At 41.7% G+C, this 15,590-nt stretch overlaps 1 protein-coding gene across 1 annotated transcript in view; it reads right to left on the bottom strand.

Moving 5' to 3' along the window:
- Positions 1-15,590, bottom strand: part of trappc3 (trafficking protein particle complex subunit 3) — a 787,905-nt gene that overhangs the window by 433,831 nt on the left and 338,484 nt on the right. The window lies entirely within an intron of this gene.

Here is a 15,590-nt window from a genome sequence, read left to right as displayed (position 1 = left end):
ATAACTAATGACTTAAATCAAAACAATAAAGTGCTTCAGGTACTGTGGGACAATTAACCTTAGCTGCAGTGTACTGTACACAACTAGACCCGACCCTGATTACACAGCTTGTTTTTTTCCATGAATACATCTTTACATTTTACCATAAAAAATGTACACAACACACTCTTGTACTCAAATAACACAAAACGGTTGCATGTAAGAGTGCAAACACAAACATGTGCAGTGATCAATGAATTAGTTTTTAACTCGGTGCAAACACAAACGCAACAGATTAAGTGCTGCTCCAGGGTTTGACCAAACTTGTCTCAAAGGTGTGTCCCGACATTCTTTAGGTTTGTATCAAACTGTTTATCAGTGATTCTCTTTCTGAAATGAATGTAATTACTTTTTCACGTTCTGACGTTCTCTGTCTACTTCTGTCTCTTTCCATTCACAAGCTTCATAAAATGACAGCCTCCACTGTGTCCTACTGTCCTTAAAGGGGAAGTAACGTCACCTGCCTGCCTTAAAGGGATACGTTTTTTTTCTACAGGTACAGTTTAACTGACACTAAACATTATTAAACCATTTCCATTTTAACCATTATTTATCAATTTGCTGTAATGAATTAGGTATTTTTCCCCCGCTAATGACTCATGTATCATTATATATATATATATATATATATATATATATATATATATATATATATATATATATATATATATATATATATAATCTTTATTCCAGACTCATGCGTCCATATAAAAATATTATATTATGCTTCCCTGTAGTTATTTTAAAGTACCACTACACCCATTTTCAACCCATCTTCATAATTGGTCATTGCACTAATGCTGATTATAAGACAGCACTATTTATGTCTGTTTACTCTGTTAAGGAGGGCTGTGGACAGTTAAAACAGCTGCCTACCAGTGATATCATCGGTAGGCAGGTTTGGCAATTTTCCAAAACGTGTTTTTTCCTTTTTTTTATGGAAGAACAATGGCTTCTATTCCAGCAAGTTAACTTTTCAGGAAGAGAAAGGCTGTAGTTTCTATTAGCTTGGAATCCCCATCGATGATGTCATTGGAAGGCAGGTTTCTGAACTGTCCATTGCTCACCAATGAGACGCAGAATGAGGAAATTGTGCCATCTTATAATGAGCATTAATGAGGACCTATTGTATGAAGATAAGGTTGGAAATGTGTAAAGTGCTCCTTTAAGTTTATGTGTTCAAAAGATTCATCTCTCCGACCACGTAGAACGAGCACAGGAGCTCCTGAACAGAGTGGAGTCAGGTTGGCCTTCAGCTAAATGGCAAGAAAACCGAGGTTATCACCCACTGTATAACATCTATCCCACCTCTAACAACAACAGGAGGCACTGCTCTTAAGGAAGTCAAGGACTTCAAATACCTGGGCTCACGGGTCAACTCAACCGAGTGAGGAAGGCACTTGCATGGAGGGCCCTGAACGGCATGACCAGTGTATGAAACTCCAACCTCCACGACAAATGAAACTCAGCTTCTTCTATGCAACGGTAGAGTCTGTTATTCTATATGGCAGCGAATACTGGACCCTGAAACCAACCCTGCAGAAGTCTTTAGACGGGTGCTACACCAGAATATTGCGTACAGTACTTGACATCAGCAAGAGTGAATGTTAACAACAAGAATCTGTATGAGGGAATACCAAGGGTGCGTGTGTGAAAATAGCAGCCAGGAGAATTAGACTAGCTGGACACTGCCAACCTGCAAATTGGTGCTGTGGTAACCAACGAACGGGCATCGGTTACAAGGCCATCCCACATTAACATACGTGTACGCACTCAAGGAGCACAAAGAAGCGACGAGCTGGCCAGGCGTATGGAGAACTGGGATGACTGGAAGTGACGATGGAGGGCTCATCTGAGGACGACCTAGAGAGAGCGCTAAGCAACTTGAGTTAATAGATATTTACTAGCGAGACCTTTGCTTGCTATTTACAGAAATGCTGAATGGTTTATAGTGTATGTTCACTGTCTATTCACATCTGTAAAGTTAAAAGGGCAGGCTCAGCGGAACTGTTTTGCATATCGTCGCTCTTTGCTCCTGACATTGCTTCTGTCAAAATTATACTATGATGTTAGTATTCAGAACTTAACTTTAATTTGTTATCTGCAAACCAGAATTCATAAATATTAGAATACAGAACATTCATGAATTCTCAGTATAGAGGAAAAAACTGCTTTGAAATGGTATGGATTTTCAGTTGCCAAATCTTTTTTTGTTCAATCCTTTTCAATGGTGCTGGTGATTTGCTGGTTTATAGTTTTCTTTCAGTTGCTTGTTTGTTCCCATCTCCTATAAAGCATCATGTACATTTATTTGTTTGGAACAGTTCTAATAATGTATTTGTTTTGATTATTATTATTTTTGATTTACTACTAGAGTGGGGTTAATTAAAACTATATAACCCTGTCTACATGCTTATGATATTCATTAAAACAAAGCACCACTGCACTGCTTGATTATGGAATCCTTCTCAGCTCAAAGTTTCCCCCCAAAACTCGTCTATTATTACATGGTGCTAATTTAGGCTTTTCGTGGGAAGCCAGTAGGATTTAGGTTGTGTTGACTTGTTACATTTTAGCATTCTAATTCTAAATGCCTGGAAAATATGGTGGGTGTGACGTATCCCCTGCAAAACGCTGTGTGTGTGTGTGTGTGTGTGTGTGTGTGTGTGTGTGTGTGCGCGTGCGTGTCTGCATGGTATGCACATTGTATTGGCTCTCCCCTTACTGCAATCAATCCCTTTAATTACTCTGTCATCGCTACAACGGAAGCCTTCGTCAAATTCCCAAACATCCCAATCTCCCGAGAAACAGAGTTAGAAACAGAGAGAGCTTTGAGAGGAGGAGAGAAATAGAGACCCGAATTATAGAACAAACTGTGCAGCACATTTTAATCCATTCAGGCCGGGAACGCATCCGTGTCATTTTAAGATTTCCTTGGCTATTCAAAAATAGCAGATATACAAGTTCATAGCGCGGCACCGAGTGCCGCGCTAGGAACTTGTAGATCTGCTATTTTTGAAAAATCGTGAACATTTGTGCAAATCTTTGAATTATATATATTTTAAAGCAACCATGTTTTAACTCAAATCTTTGCTTCTGGGGGTCCCTGGAACAAAATATTTTGAGATAGTGGTCCACGGCCAATATCATTTTGAGGGTCCTTGACATGAAAAAGTTTGAGAACCACTGATATTATGGCAACATAGGGTTTTTTCCAGAAAAAAACTGTTTGGATTTAGAAGACATTTGTAGAATCCCCCAGAAGCAAAGATTTGAGTTACAAATGTTCACTTTAAAGAAATAAATATATTCAAAGATTTGCACATATCTTCACGATTTTTCAAAAATAGCAGATCTACAAGCTCATAGCGCGGCACTCGGTGCCACGCTATGAGCTTGTAGATCTGCTATTTTTGAATAGCCAAAGAAATCTTAAAAGGACACAGATGCGTTCCTGGTCTGAATGGGTTAATTCTTTCAATGTATACGTCCACGCATTTTTTGCTTTGTGTTAACCTTGTTTGCGCATGTATGTAATCATTCTGCATGTACAGTCGCTCACACACATTTATTATGTATTATCCCCAATTGGCCGTTAACAATCCATGTCCTTATTCTTAGGCTATGGGCTAAAGTGTACACTAACTCTAGCTGACTCGCTGAGAGTGCAGTACTCTGCTAGCCTCTAGGCAGCATTGGGAGGCTGGCCTGAGGGATGGAAGTGCTCTTGTTACTTGACTTTTCATCATTCTCAACCTCTGGAATGTACCCACAGGAGGTGACAGAGCTCTGGCTGGGAGCTGGTGGTGTTATTGTTCACCTCTGCTGCACTTTATTCTTTGTCCTGGCAGCCTAGTTGTTGTACAGGTCTAATGAGATCAAACAGACACTGGAGAAACACTGTACTCACAACAGAGGGTTTGGGGGAAAGGTTTCGGATTGAATGCAGAAGCAAGGAACACAGACACACACACACACAGCATACAGTGAACAAACACACCCCGCTGTGTGCACACACGCACAGACTGTACTGTAACAATGCACACGCAGCTTAGAGCAGCCACAGGCTGAGGAGGCTTGGTATGCACAAATCTGCATATGTCATGCACACTCTTGCATGAGGGTTTAAGGAGAAAGCACACATGTATTTATGCTCTCATGTTCTTATAAGCACATGTACACACACACACATACTGTAAGCAAAATCAAAGAGTGCTGTGCTGCGGTTATGAGAATGTTTTGGTTACATGTTGAGGTTGGCTGACTGACTGACTGACTGACTGATTGATTGATCCATTCACTAGATACTGCAAACAGAGCAGGGAATAACCCTGATATTGCTCCCTTCCGCTCAATCAGCGGTCCGGCCCCAAGAAAAAGGGGGATCTGCTCTGGGGTGGCATTGCGACAAGATACTGCAGCAAAACAAATGCAAACCTGGAAGGTTTACACAACAGCCAGGGAGACCGTGACACAGGGACACTGACAGAGTGGCTCCGATATATGCGGGGGCACAATTTCCACGCACACGTAAGCATACACACACACGCACGCACGTGCACACACAAACACACACACACACACACACACACACACACACACACACACACACACACACACCCCACACACACACACACACACACTTCTAGGACTATCAGTCCTACATGTTCATGAGTCATTTCCAGATCTCATGGGAAAGATGACACTAAAATTCGGAAAAGCAGGTCAGCAAATAGTGCATCAATATTCTTCAGCCATATCATGGAAAAAGTCAAGCTGCAGGATGTCAGGGGTCAACACGCCAAAGAACAAACCATCTCTCAGTTTGACCTAAATGCCCTTGACAGTACATTGAAAACTCATGGCCAGCGAGTACATTTTCTTTCAGAGCATATTTATCTTTGAGGAGCCTAATTGCTTTGAGTCGGTGTACGACTCTGTGTGTGTGTCCTTTAATACTTGTCCATACCCAGGTATTTGTGCGCGCAAACGACAGCAAATGGCACTACAGCACCCCATAGAGGCCATCCCAAAAATGCAAATAAACTGATCAAATTTGGGAAATGTTACAAATCAGCTTCAATCAATTTGAAGATACCAACCCAGTGAAGAGAAAAATGCATGAAAGTCCCCATTCGTCCAATTGTTCATGTCACTGTAGAACGGTTCTTGCTGACACAATTGATGAGACCATTGTGATTAAAGCACTTCTGAGCTTTATTGACTAGACACACAATACATAGTGGTGCACCAAGTCTCAGCCTTAGGTCTGTTGCTTGCCGTGCTTAAATCAATCGTAGCCCTTTATAATGTTGCACAGTTGAGCTCTCTGTATCTGCCGGCGTTAGGGTTAGTCATTGGCCAGATCGATTGAGTCGAGTTAAAGTTCAGATCGATTGCTCAACCCACAAGGAAACAAAAGGATGAGGACAAAAGGAAGAAAGGACAGGTTTCTTCATTGTATAGGACATAAATTTAGTAGGATGGCCACATGTGGTGTGTGTTTATACATACTGTATTGCTATGCATGCTTAGATGCAGATCTACATACAGTATGCACACAAGCATGCCCTCAGTATGTCTCCGTGTTAAAAAAAAATCACTCTGCTTTCAATGGTAATCTAGCGTGTTGTTTTTCTTATTCTCCTAGCTTATTTCTCCATGCACCATGTGCAGTGCTCTGTGTGTGTGTGTGTGTGTGTGTGTGTGTGTGTGTGTGTGTGTGTGTGTGTGTGTGTGTGTGTGTGTGTGTGTGTGTGTGTGTGTGTGTGTGCCGCCTGCGTTCTAGTAGTGAACAGCTGACTATAGCGTGAGTGCAGAAATTGAAAGAAATTGTTTCCTGGTACTCGCAGACTGATTTCATTTCCATACAGCCATCTGGGGCCAATCAAGAGGCTGAATTGAACCAAGGAAGCTCAGGTGTGCCCAACGCTTTTCATAATAAAGAAAAACAATGGCATTCAGGCAACAAGAGATAGGCCTATACACAAATGGACATGAATGCAGAGATGAGTGTGGGCACACACATGCATCCCTGAAGGCACAAGCACACTTGTTGCACTTGTAAATGATTCGAGCCTAGTATCTGGTATGCGTTCGCCAGCATCTCTCTCGTTGTCCTCCTCGCTGTTTCAGTCAGGTTGTGTTCCTCCCTGTTGTATGTGTCTCATACCAGCGCACACACCTATGAGGCGTTGCACATGCTATCAATTATTTTCTTAGCAATTATTTCAAGGATAGCTTTTTTGATTAATCGAATAATCGAGAAGTGTGTTTTTTTATATACGGAACAAATGTGGAACCCAGGTAACACTGAACTTAGCTGAATCTGTCCAAACAACATGCTTTGATCAACATTTGTGAAAAAACAAAAAACAAACATGTGAAGTACCCAACGTCTGTATAATAGTATAGCATCCCTCGAAAAAAGGTGACTAGAAGACAAAAAAAATATTATATAATTGTTGGACCAAAAAACTTGCTATCAACTTTTTTTTGTTGAGACACTGACGGTTTGTGTTCTATATTTTAATGGCTCTGAAACCATAACACATGAGACATAACACTCCAAGACAGTTGAAAGCAATTAAAACATCAAAGTGGCAGAGCAGTATAATATAATGGTTAGTTACTAATAAATAAATAAACAAACAAATAAAGTCAAATAATAAAAATCCCAGGAAGATAATTATTTTGCAAGTTTTGCCATCTTGCCACTCTGTAATTTATAGTTTGGCGATGTGGTGAAGCCTCAATTTGTAAAATGAAGACTCTGGGGGCCTGTTTACACTGCAGTAAAAAACGATTTTGTTCACAAATCCGAGTGTTGAGTTTGGCAAGTTCCAACCATCTAGTTGCTGCTGCGCGACTGCCTCTTGGCGCCCGCCGATACAGACGCCCCAGAGTCGGAGGAGGCGTCTACCTTTTTATGTCTATGGTTGCAATAGTCAAGCCTGGAGATGACAGAGGCCTGGATAAGGAGCTGGGCAGACTCCTGGATGAGGAACGGTCTTATACGATTTGTGCCTTGTGCCTGCTGGGGATCTGAATACTAGACATCTCATGTTTAAAATGTGACCATTCATATATTTTCTTTTTGGAGCATGTACTGTATGTCTTGTAGTCTACGTTTATTTGAAGCACAAAAGGTTGGGGGGGCAATCCAATGTGACGACAAATGTGCCAAGATAAAATTAGAGCAATCATAAGGGCATAACTTTCCATAGTCTGTCCACCATTTTATGTTGGCTACAAATAAACAAATATCCCATTCACTGTATCTCCATCACTGTTGCCCAACAGGGACATAAACAATGATTAATTGCAACGTAAATTAAGTCATAATATGGTCTTGGGAAACATCCCTTCACCCACACACAATTCCTATTTGCGTCGAAGGGTGCATATTTGTAATATGGATTATGCAGCCTTCACAGGAAACTGATACGGAGAAGCTCAGTCCACCTCTGCCTTCATCTAATGCACAAATAATTTTTTTTTTAAAAAGGCAGGCCCACCACACTGCATTAAATGAAATGTAACACTCCAGCTCAGCAATGCAAATGGAAATCTTGTATATTTCTACCATCTCTGTCAATGTCTTTCTATGTTAACTTACATCACACAACACACTGTACCTACTGTACTTGTGAGTGTGCATGCAAGAGAAACATAATTGGTTAAAAGAGATTACATGCAGTATTATTTGGACATTTCCTCCATAGGCGCCTATTTATGCTCGTGCCCACGGGTGCTAAAACCCAACCCTAAATTGTGGAGGAAACATCTCTCTCCCTAGCTCCCTCTCTCTGTCTCTCTCGTTGACTGTGCCTCCCTTCACTCCCTCGAGTTGATGCTGCTATCTGTGCATCATGGATTGGCTAGCCTCGATCTCCAGACTTTTATTGTTTAGTTTTGCTAAAAAATAAAAGCCTGGAGGAACGCGTCGGTGTACCCGGTATGAGGAAGTGTTAATTTTCCCAACCAACCAGAGTGCAGTGGGCGTCGCTCGTAATGTTGTGTTAACGGGGCGGGGGTTGACGGACAGATCGGTGAACCAATGGGATCAGCCGCAATCTCTCTGCGCCTCTATACACCCGCCCCTCTATACACGAAATCAGGAGCGTTGGTGCAGCCTATGGATTGGCAAACCATGACATGCACGGATGTGCACTGTGCATACACACACGCCTCTTCACACCTCTTACCAAAGCTTACAAAAGCTGCCGAGTGTCAACAGCATGAATTAACATAGGAATGACCCTGCTGGATGAATATCAATAGTCCATTGTGTGTCCCACCAGTAAAATAAATCACCACTAAACAACTGTGGATTGCTAAAAGCCAATGGACGAGCTTTATCTTCAGTGGGTGGGTCCAAATGTTTTGCAACACAGGATATGCCGCGCAGCGTGTGCTGGGTGGAGTTCGCTATCAAAAGAATGTAAATCTGGCCCTGCACGACGGCCGCATCAGTAGTAAAATCAAGGCCACTTTCCAAGGGGGTGCTCGGCATTTGTCGCAGGTGCTCGGGCAACCAAGCACCCTTAGGATCGCCGCCCTTGGTTTCCTCTAACTGTGAAAACTGTATAGGTCACCCAGTGCACCACAGCAACATTGTCTGTAATTATGGCAGGGAAGTGGCCTAGTCAAGGCGGCGGCCCATCATCTACTTCCTGTGTGTGTGTGTGTGTGTGTGTGTGTGTGTGTGTGTGTGTGTGTGTGTGTGTGTGTGTGTGTGTGAGAGAGAGAGAGCGAGAGGGAGAGAGAGCAAGAGAGAAAGTGTGTGTGTGTGAGAGAGAGCGAGAGCGAGAGAGCGAGAGTGCGCGCGAGCGAGAGAGCGCGCGAGCGAGAGAGAGAGAGAGAGCAAGAGAGATTGGGAGAGAGAGAGAGAGAATTTTGCAGGTTGTAAATGTGGCCCAGTCATATTCATCATCATATTTCATATAACAGGGAAAGGTCAGGGCAGTGCATATTGAACTTGCACATCAGAAATGCCAGAAAACGCTTCTTTCTTCCCAGCTTCACCTTTTGTCTTAAAGGGCTACTGACACAGCTACCAAACCGACTTATGCAAATTATAAAGAATAGCTGAGTTGAGTAGATATCAAGAAGTCACAATTATGATTATTTAAAAAATATTGTGCCTAGTATTTCATAGCATTATTAGCAATTAGTTTAGCTCTGACATCAACGATGTTGCTGGAATTTAAATGCTGAAGGCAATATGATAAGATTAAAAGGCTATCTTTCTTACAGAAAATGGACCTATACTATTGATAATCTGGATGCGTACTTTCATATAATGTAATTGTAGCCATTGGCCATTTGTACTCTTTCAGAGTTACGGGCCCGAGTGTCCATATGGCTCCTAACAATCATTTAGCAACCCCCTGGGACCCTGTTCTCTCATCTCTCACTGGTTCTCATAGAAGTGGAAATGACCTATTAGGATAGCCAGGCTCACCATTGAACAATTTACTGTTGGCCTAAATATACATTACACACATTTGTCTACTGTAGCTACTCAAGGGGACCGATACATTGAAACATACTTCAATGTCACTAAACACTTGCCAGTTAACGAAAGTTTAACAGTTCAATGAATGGTCTATGTAAGGTAAGGTTGGCAACAGACTATTCTATTTAGTAAATCTGCAATGTATGAGCTATGAGTTTTTGCACTGACTAGTCTCTAAGGCCAGACTATCTCTACCACAATCTTCGAATGCCGTAATTACGCCCTGTAAAAGTTGAGAAAAGGAAGCTGTCATCTGCTCTGACTGGAAGGTTATCCGACCAGTCACAAGTCATGACACAGACAGTATTCACGAGTTATTTATTTTTTTAAATATCTTTTAGAATTTCCATTTCTGCTAAGCAGAAATCTAGCTATGCCTTGACTAATTTGGGAGTTATTTACATGACCGCAAGGCAAAAAAGAAGTGGGAAAACAACATGACATCCGCTTTATTCATTTTCAGAGCTTCCCAAGTACAAACTGTTAGGTGGAAGCATGTGAAAATTGTGGGAGCCAACACGTCTATCTTGAGAGAGGACCACAGTGTTCTTTATAAACTGAAGGTCCAAACTGTTAAAGATGCAACATCTCTTCCACGTTGTCACTGTATCTTCAAGATCCATTTGACCAAAGAGCACACAGTAAATAAATATTAGTCTCCCCAGAGACACATCTATCCCACTCTTGTCCTCTCTCAGCATTATCCCATTTAGCTGAGTCAGCCTGTTTAGGAGGGTTGGTCCAGTATACTGAGCTGATTGGTTTAAATATGATACGATGGATGCACAGAAACATTTGTTAGTTTGAGAGTTAGTTTGAAGAAATGAAGGGTAGCAAACAGGCACATTCTGCCGACACTCTACCCTGCGCAGCGTGCCACAAGGGGCAGAAACGTTATGTGCCATGCTGCCATCAGCAGTTTCAACCGTGTCAATTGGACCAGAGGGACTTAGCCATAGCGCTGGGCACGTGCCACTGAACTGGCACATAGACATGCATCCAGCCACGTGTCATGTGTGAAGTGAAGTGAACTGTAATAGCTCTGGGCTTTTAGAGTGGACTTCAGTTGGCATATATTTTCAAAGATGATCTTGTTTTCCTGTGAGCATATAGGTCAATTCTCCTATGCTGTAAGTCAGAGCTAATAGATACGCATACATACACAAGTATAGGATGCCAACAATTTGCCTCAACAGAACAGGATCTGAAGGTTCGGAGGGCACTTGCCTGGAATGACTTGTATGGGATAAGGAGAGTGAGGAAATCGGAGATGGGAGATGACCTCAAGAGCTGGTTGTTCATGGCTACAGCAGTACTGCTGTACGTGGCTGAGACAGCACAGCAGGAAGAACACCTGAATGGCGTCTACACGATGTTACAATTGGCACTTGATGTCACACGGCAGGACCACATCAGAAACGTGGACCTCTACGGAGGCCTCCCACTGATCACAGTCACAGTGTGTCATGCACCTGGAACTGATGGCAAGCGAACTGACAATGTGGGAGCCAACCTACAGGCACAGCTAACGAGGGAAAGGAGGCGCACCACCTTCGTAGACACACTGCAGCATGACAGCGGGGCTAGCAACACTGCAGGGATCTGGACCCTGATGCTGGATAGGAGGGAGTGGAGGGAGGAAATCCACGTGTCCCTCCCAACTTGGTGTGGACTAGTCCACACTGTCTATCATCGCAACTACCGATTCATTTCTGTGCGATTATTCTTTCCATTACTTTTTTGATTAATGAAATAATCGAGAAGCATGTTTTTTTAATTATATTATTTATAGTATATCAACAAATTGATTCTAAGAATAAAAAAGGCACAATTAAAATGTTACCTCCAAAATGGATATTCTTTTTTCTAAAAGCCTAATTATTATTGATTATTTTTCATAATCGATTAAATTGATCAATTCAATCTGTTGCACCACTAATACTGTACATGTGAGTGATGACTGATGGCCATACTGAGATGGTGTGGGAATACACCTTTGAATCCCCTGAAAGTCTTGAAGGTTAGCTACTCTGAGGCAATTGTGGGGCCTATTTTGGTCGGTCCTTGGCATGAGAACTTTGGGAACCCCTGTTGTAGCACACCTTTGCAAAGCATCCAAGAGCAATACGTCATGCATGCACTCGCACATACACTCGCACGCAATCTCATTTAAAGCCAACGTAATGTTCCCTCTCTAATTAAGCCCTGGTGAATAACGCTTCCAATCTGTCCAGGGTTTCCACACCGACATTGCCACAGTTGCTAGGAGACCCCATGCACCCCCCTCTGAAAAAGCTTTGCTACTTAATCCATTAAAACTGGTAAATAATCTGTCATTTCTAGATTTCTTTGGCTATTCAAAAATAGCAGATATACAAGCTCATCAAGCTGCTATTTTTGAAAAATCGTGAAAATGTGTCCAAATCTTTGAATATATATTTTTTTAAAGCGAACAATCGTAAAATATTTTGTTCTAGGGACCTCCAGAAGCAAAGATTTGAGTTACAAATGTTCGCTTTAAAAGATATATATATAAAAGATTTGCACAGATTTTTTCAAGATTTTTCAAGCTCGTAGTACGGCACTCGGTGCCGCGCTACGAGCTTGTAGATCTGCTATTTTTGAATAGCCAAAGTATAACATAATGGTTATAGGTCAAATCGAAAATGACACAGATGCGTTCCCGGATTGAATGGGTTAAGAGACATTATGACCCAGCTTATTCTTTTTATTTTTTTTCACTCACAAGCATTTGGATAAAGGCCTTCTGCTCCTATTATATTCCACTTGCTTTTTGCATGTATCCTCCAGAGTGTTCCAAAATGGATTTGTCCATGAAGAGGGCCAGAGATGAAAAAAACAATATCAAGGACATTACGGTGGATGCCCCCCCCCCTCTCCCTCCTTATTTCAATGTCTTTATTAATGAATTTCCTTTCTAACACAAGGTGTTTGAGTTGCACGTTTACACATTAGCAGGTCGTGTCACCAACATCAAACAGCTACCGTGCCATTAATCCACAATGGACGTCCCCTGTGCCTCTATGACAAATGCATTATACAGTATATCTGGCTTTCAAACTTGATTCAAACGTTTACTTTCAGAGGGGAGATGTCCTTTAGATGTTTGGCACATTAAGGTGGCTGTGTTCTGGGGCATTTCTCAGCACGAAGCCAAGAACAGGGCTCCTGGTGCATGAACATTTTAAACAGTGGAACAAGGGAAGCAATATTGTCCTGAGTGGATGTCCATGTTCCGTGATAGATTTTGTTAAGTGTGTGGCACGGTGCTCTCTACTTCCTCTTTAGTCTCGCGTATAGCCAGACTATTCCACAATCTCCCAATGCTATATAGAGTCTGGAACTACACCTCAGAGAAATCCGAGGCAGGAAGCTGTCATCTGTTTGTCATTTCCGTTCACGAAAATATATTTAAAAATATCTTTACATTTTATTTTATTTTTTATTTTATGTTTCTGCTAAGCAGCAAGCTATATATGCTTTGATGATTTTGATTTATATATATATATAACGTTAGTGGGGAGGAGGCTTCACATCTGCTTTATTGCTTGATCATTTTCAGAGCTTCCGTGCTCCAGACTGTATGACGGAAGCATTTGAAAATTGTCGGAGGTAACAGTCTGGCTCGCGAGACTACTTCTCCTTTAACCCAGCATGGGCTTTGGTGCAGTGGTCGATTGATTGATTGATTTCAGTGTCCTCATCATATACAGTAGCCCAGTGTAACTAGTTTTCAATAATCTGCCCTCTTCACATACAGTATAGCCTACCAATAAACAGTGGATTACCAGTGAATACCAGTTCTTAAAGACCCATTTCCCTCCCTTAAGATATAAATAATAACTGTGTGCACAAGGTCCGTTGACTTATAGATAGTTAAATAGGATGTTGCATAATATGATTAAGGACTGTAACACTGTTTACATTACATAATGCTCTAAGCTTTAGGTTAGACCATATCTTAGCCAAGCATTAGACTTTTTTTATACTAAACATCAACCAGCATGAACATGAAACTAACAAGCATCTGCATGGGGGGCTACCGAGGTTGAGTGAGAAGATAGCGGCCAGGAGAACGAGGCTGACCGGTCACTGCGACTGACACCCTGGGAGCTCCCAGCCAGCAAACCTGTGCTACGCAGGGGAGCCAACACATGGATATCGATCACAAGGGCGTCCCACACCTATACCTACAGTATGTGGCTGTACTAAGGATAGATGCAGGAGCAGAAAGTACCAAGGACAGATGCAGGGGCAGACAGTACTGGCGAGCTCGCCAGATGCGTGGAGGATCGAGATGACTGATGGAAGGCTCGTCCAGCGAACCTCAAAAAATGCAGTTCGCTGGGCTCATTTAAAACAGCCCTAAAAACTCATCTTTCTGGAGGCCAAAAGAGGAGGTAGTACCAGTTTCCCGGTAGACAGTCGACCCCCCCCCCCCTTTTTTTTAAACATATTTCTTGTTTCATGCTTTTTGCTTTTTTTGTACATACTGTAGTGTTACTCTTCTCTGTATTTTTATGTTAATATTTGAACTGTTTGGTTGCTACTATATAATTTATGTCTATGAAATTAATACCAAGGATTATCCATTTATACATTGCAAAATAGCCCCCGAGTCAATGCCCCCGATTGACTCGTCTTGTAAACTACACTGGAACTACACATATGTTACGTTAGGCAACGCCGTTGCTGATTGGATGTTGTTCAAACGAATGACGAATCAAAACGATCACACCGTTTTTTTTGTCCCGCCCCGCACCACAGACCAATCAGAAGCCACGGTAGGTTTCGAACCTTGGCTGCTGTGTCCCGCCTCCTGGAGATAGGAGGCATTCCAGACTGAGAAGCGCAGAGAAAAAAAAATCCGCCGAACGTAGCGAAGCAGGCTGGCACCCAGGCTAACATGCTGGAATGGAGGAACAATTTGCAGGCTACAATTTCTCTGATCAGCTTTGATTGTTGTCACAAAGCTGAAAACAATGTGCTATTTGAAGGTTTAATTGAGACTGTGTGTCTTTTCGAAGCTATTTTGAAGCTATTTGAAGGTTTAATTGAGACTGTGTGTCTTTTCGAAGCTATTTTGAAGCTATTTGAAGGTTTAATTGGGGCCGTGTGCCTTTTCAGTGGGGAGGGGATGGGAAGATCCACATCCGTTACCCATTACGCTCTCCGAGTGAAACTGAAAAGAAGCGGCTGATGATTCCATATGTATCAGAAGATAGGTTATCTACACCCTCTCAAGACAACAGTTGGCGGTTGGTTGGCAGCAATAGGGACCAGAGTACACTTAAGGTTAACTGCAATGTCATTGAAGCAACTACAGTAAATAGCGTTGTTAAAAAACAAGACTAGGTCAAATCCTAGTATATGTATGAACCGCATGAGGACATTTAGCTTGAAACTACAGATACAGGAAGTGCAGACACTCACACAGCTTTAGCATACAGTAGCTTAATCATTTAACTTCATCAGTCAGAGATGTGCTAATTACAAAGCAAATTGATCCTATTCTATCAAAGGAAAATACTTTTTTAATGAAAAAATAATGCAATGAAAACTTTAATTACAATTAAAATTGCCTATAAAAATCATTTTTAATGAAAAAATAATGCAATAAAAATGTTAATTACAATTAAAATAGCCTATAAAATGCAAGCTTGCTGGGCCACTGAGGTTGCTTCGGGGCCCGGATCTGTCGATGTGACACTCTTGTATGACAAAAGAAAAAATATAAAAAGATGAGAAATGGAGATTACAAGGTTTTCTGCCCAACAGCATCAATATGTGATGAAAAGCAGTACACTGGCATACCTGAGGTAAAACAGAGGTATGGCATGTCAAAGTAATCTGATTTGAAGAAGCATAATATCCTGGTAAAGGTATGTATTGTGATCATCTGACTGCATGTGTCCATATAAGTGCTGTCTTTCAGTCACCCAACCAGATTGATAGCATTGCCCTTTATGCAATAACATTTTGGCACCCAAAGGAAGATTGTGGTTTTCAG

The sequence above is a fragment of the Gymnoscopelus microlampas genome, assembly GCF_963454915.1.
Source record: "Gymnoscopelus microlampas genome assembly, chromosome: 15".
Classification (NCBI taxonomy): Eukaryota; Metazoa; Chordata; class Actinopteri; order Myctophiformes; family Myctophidae; genus Gymnoscopelus; species Gymnoscopelus microlampas.
Note: the sequence above shows the minus strand (reverse complement) of the source record. Positions and strands in the feature narration are given on the sequence as shown.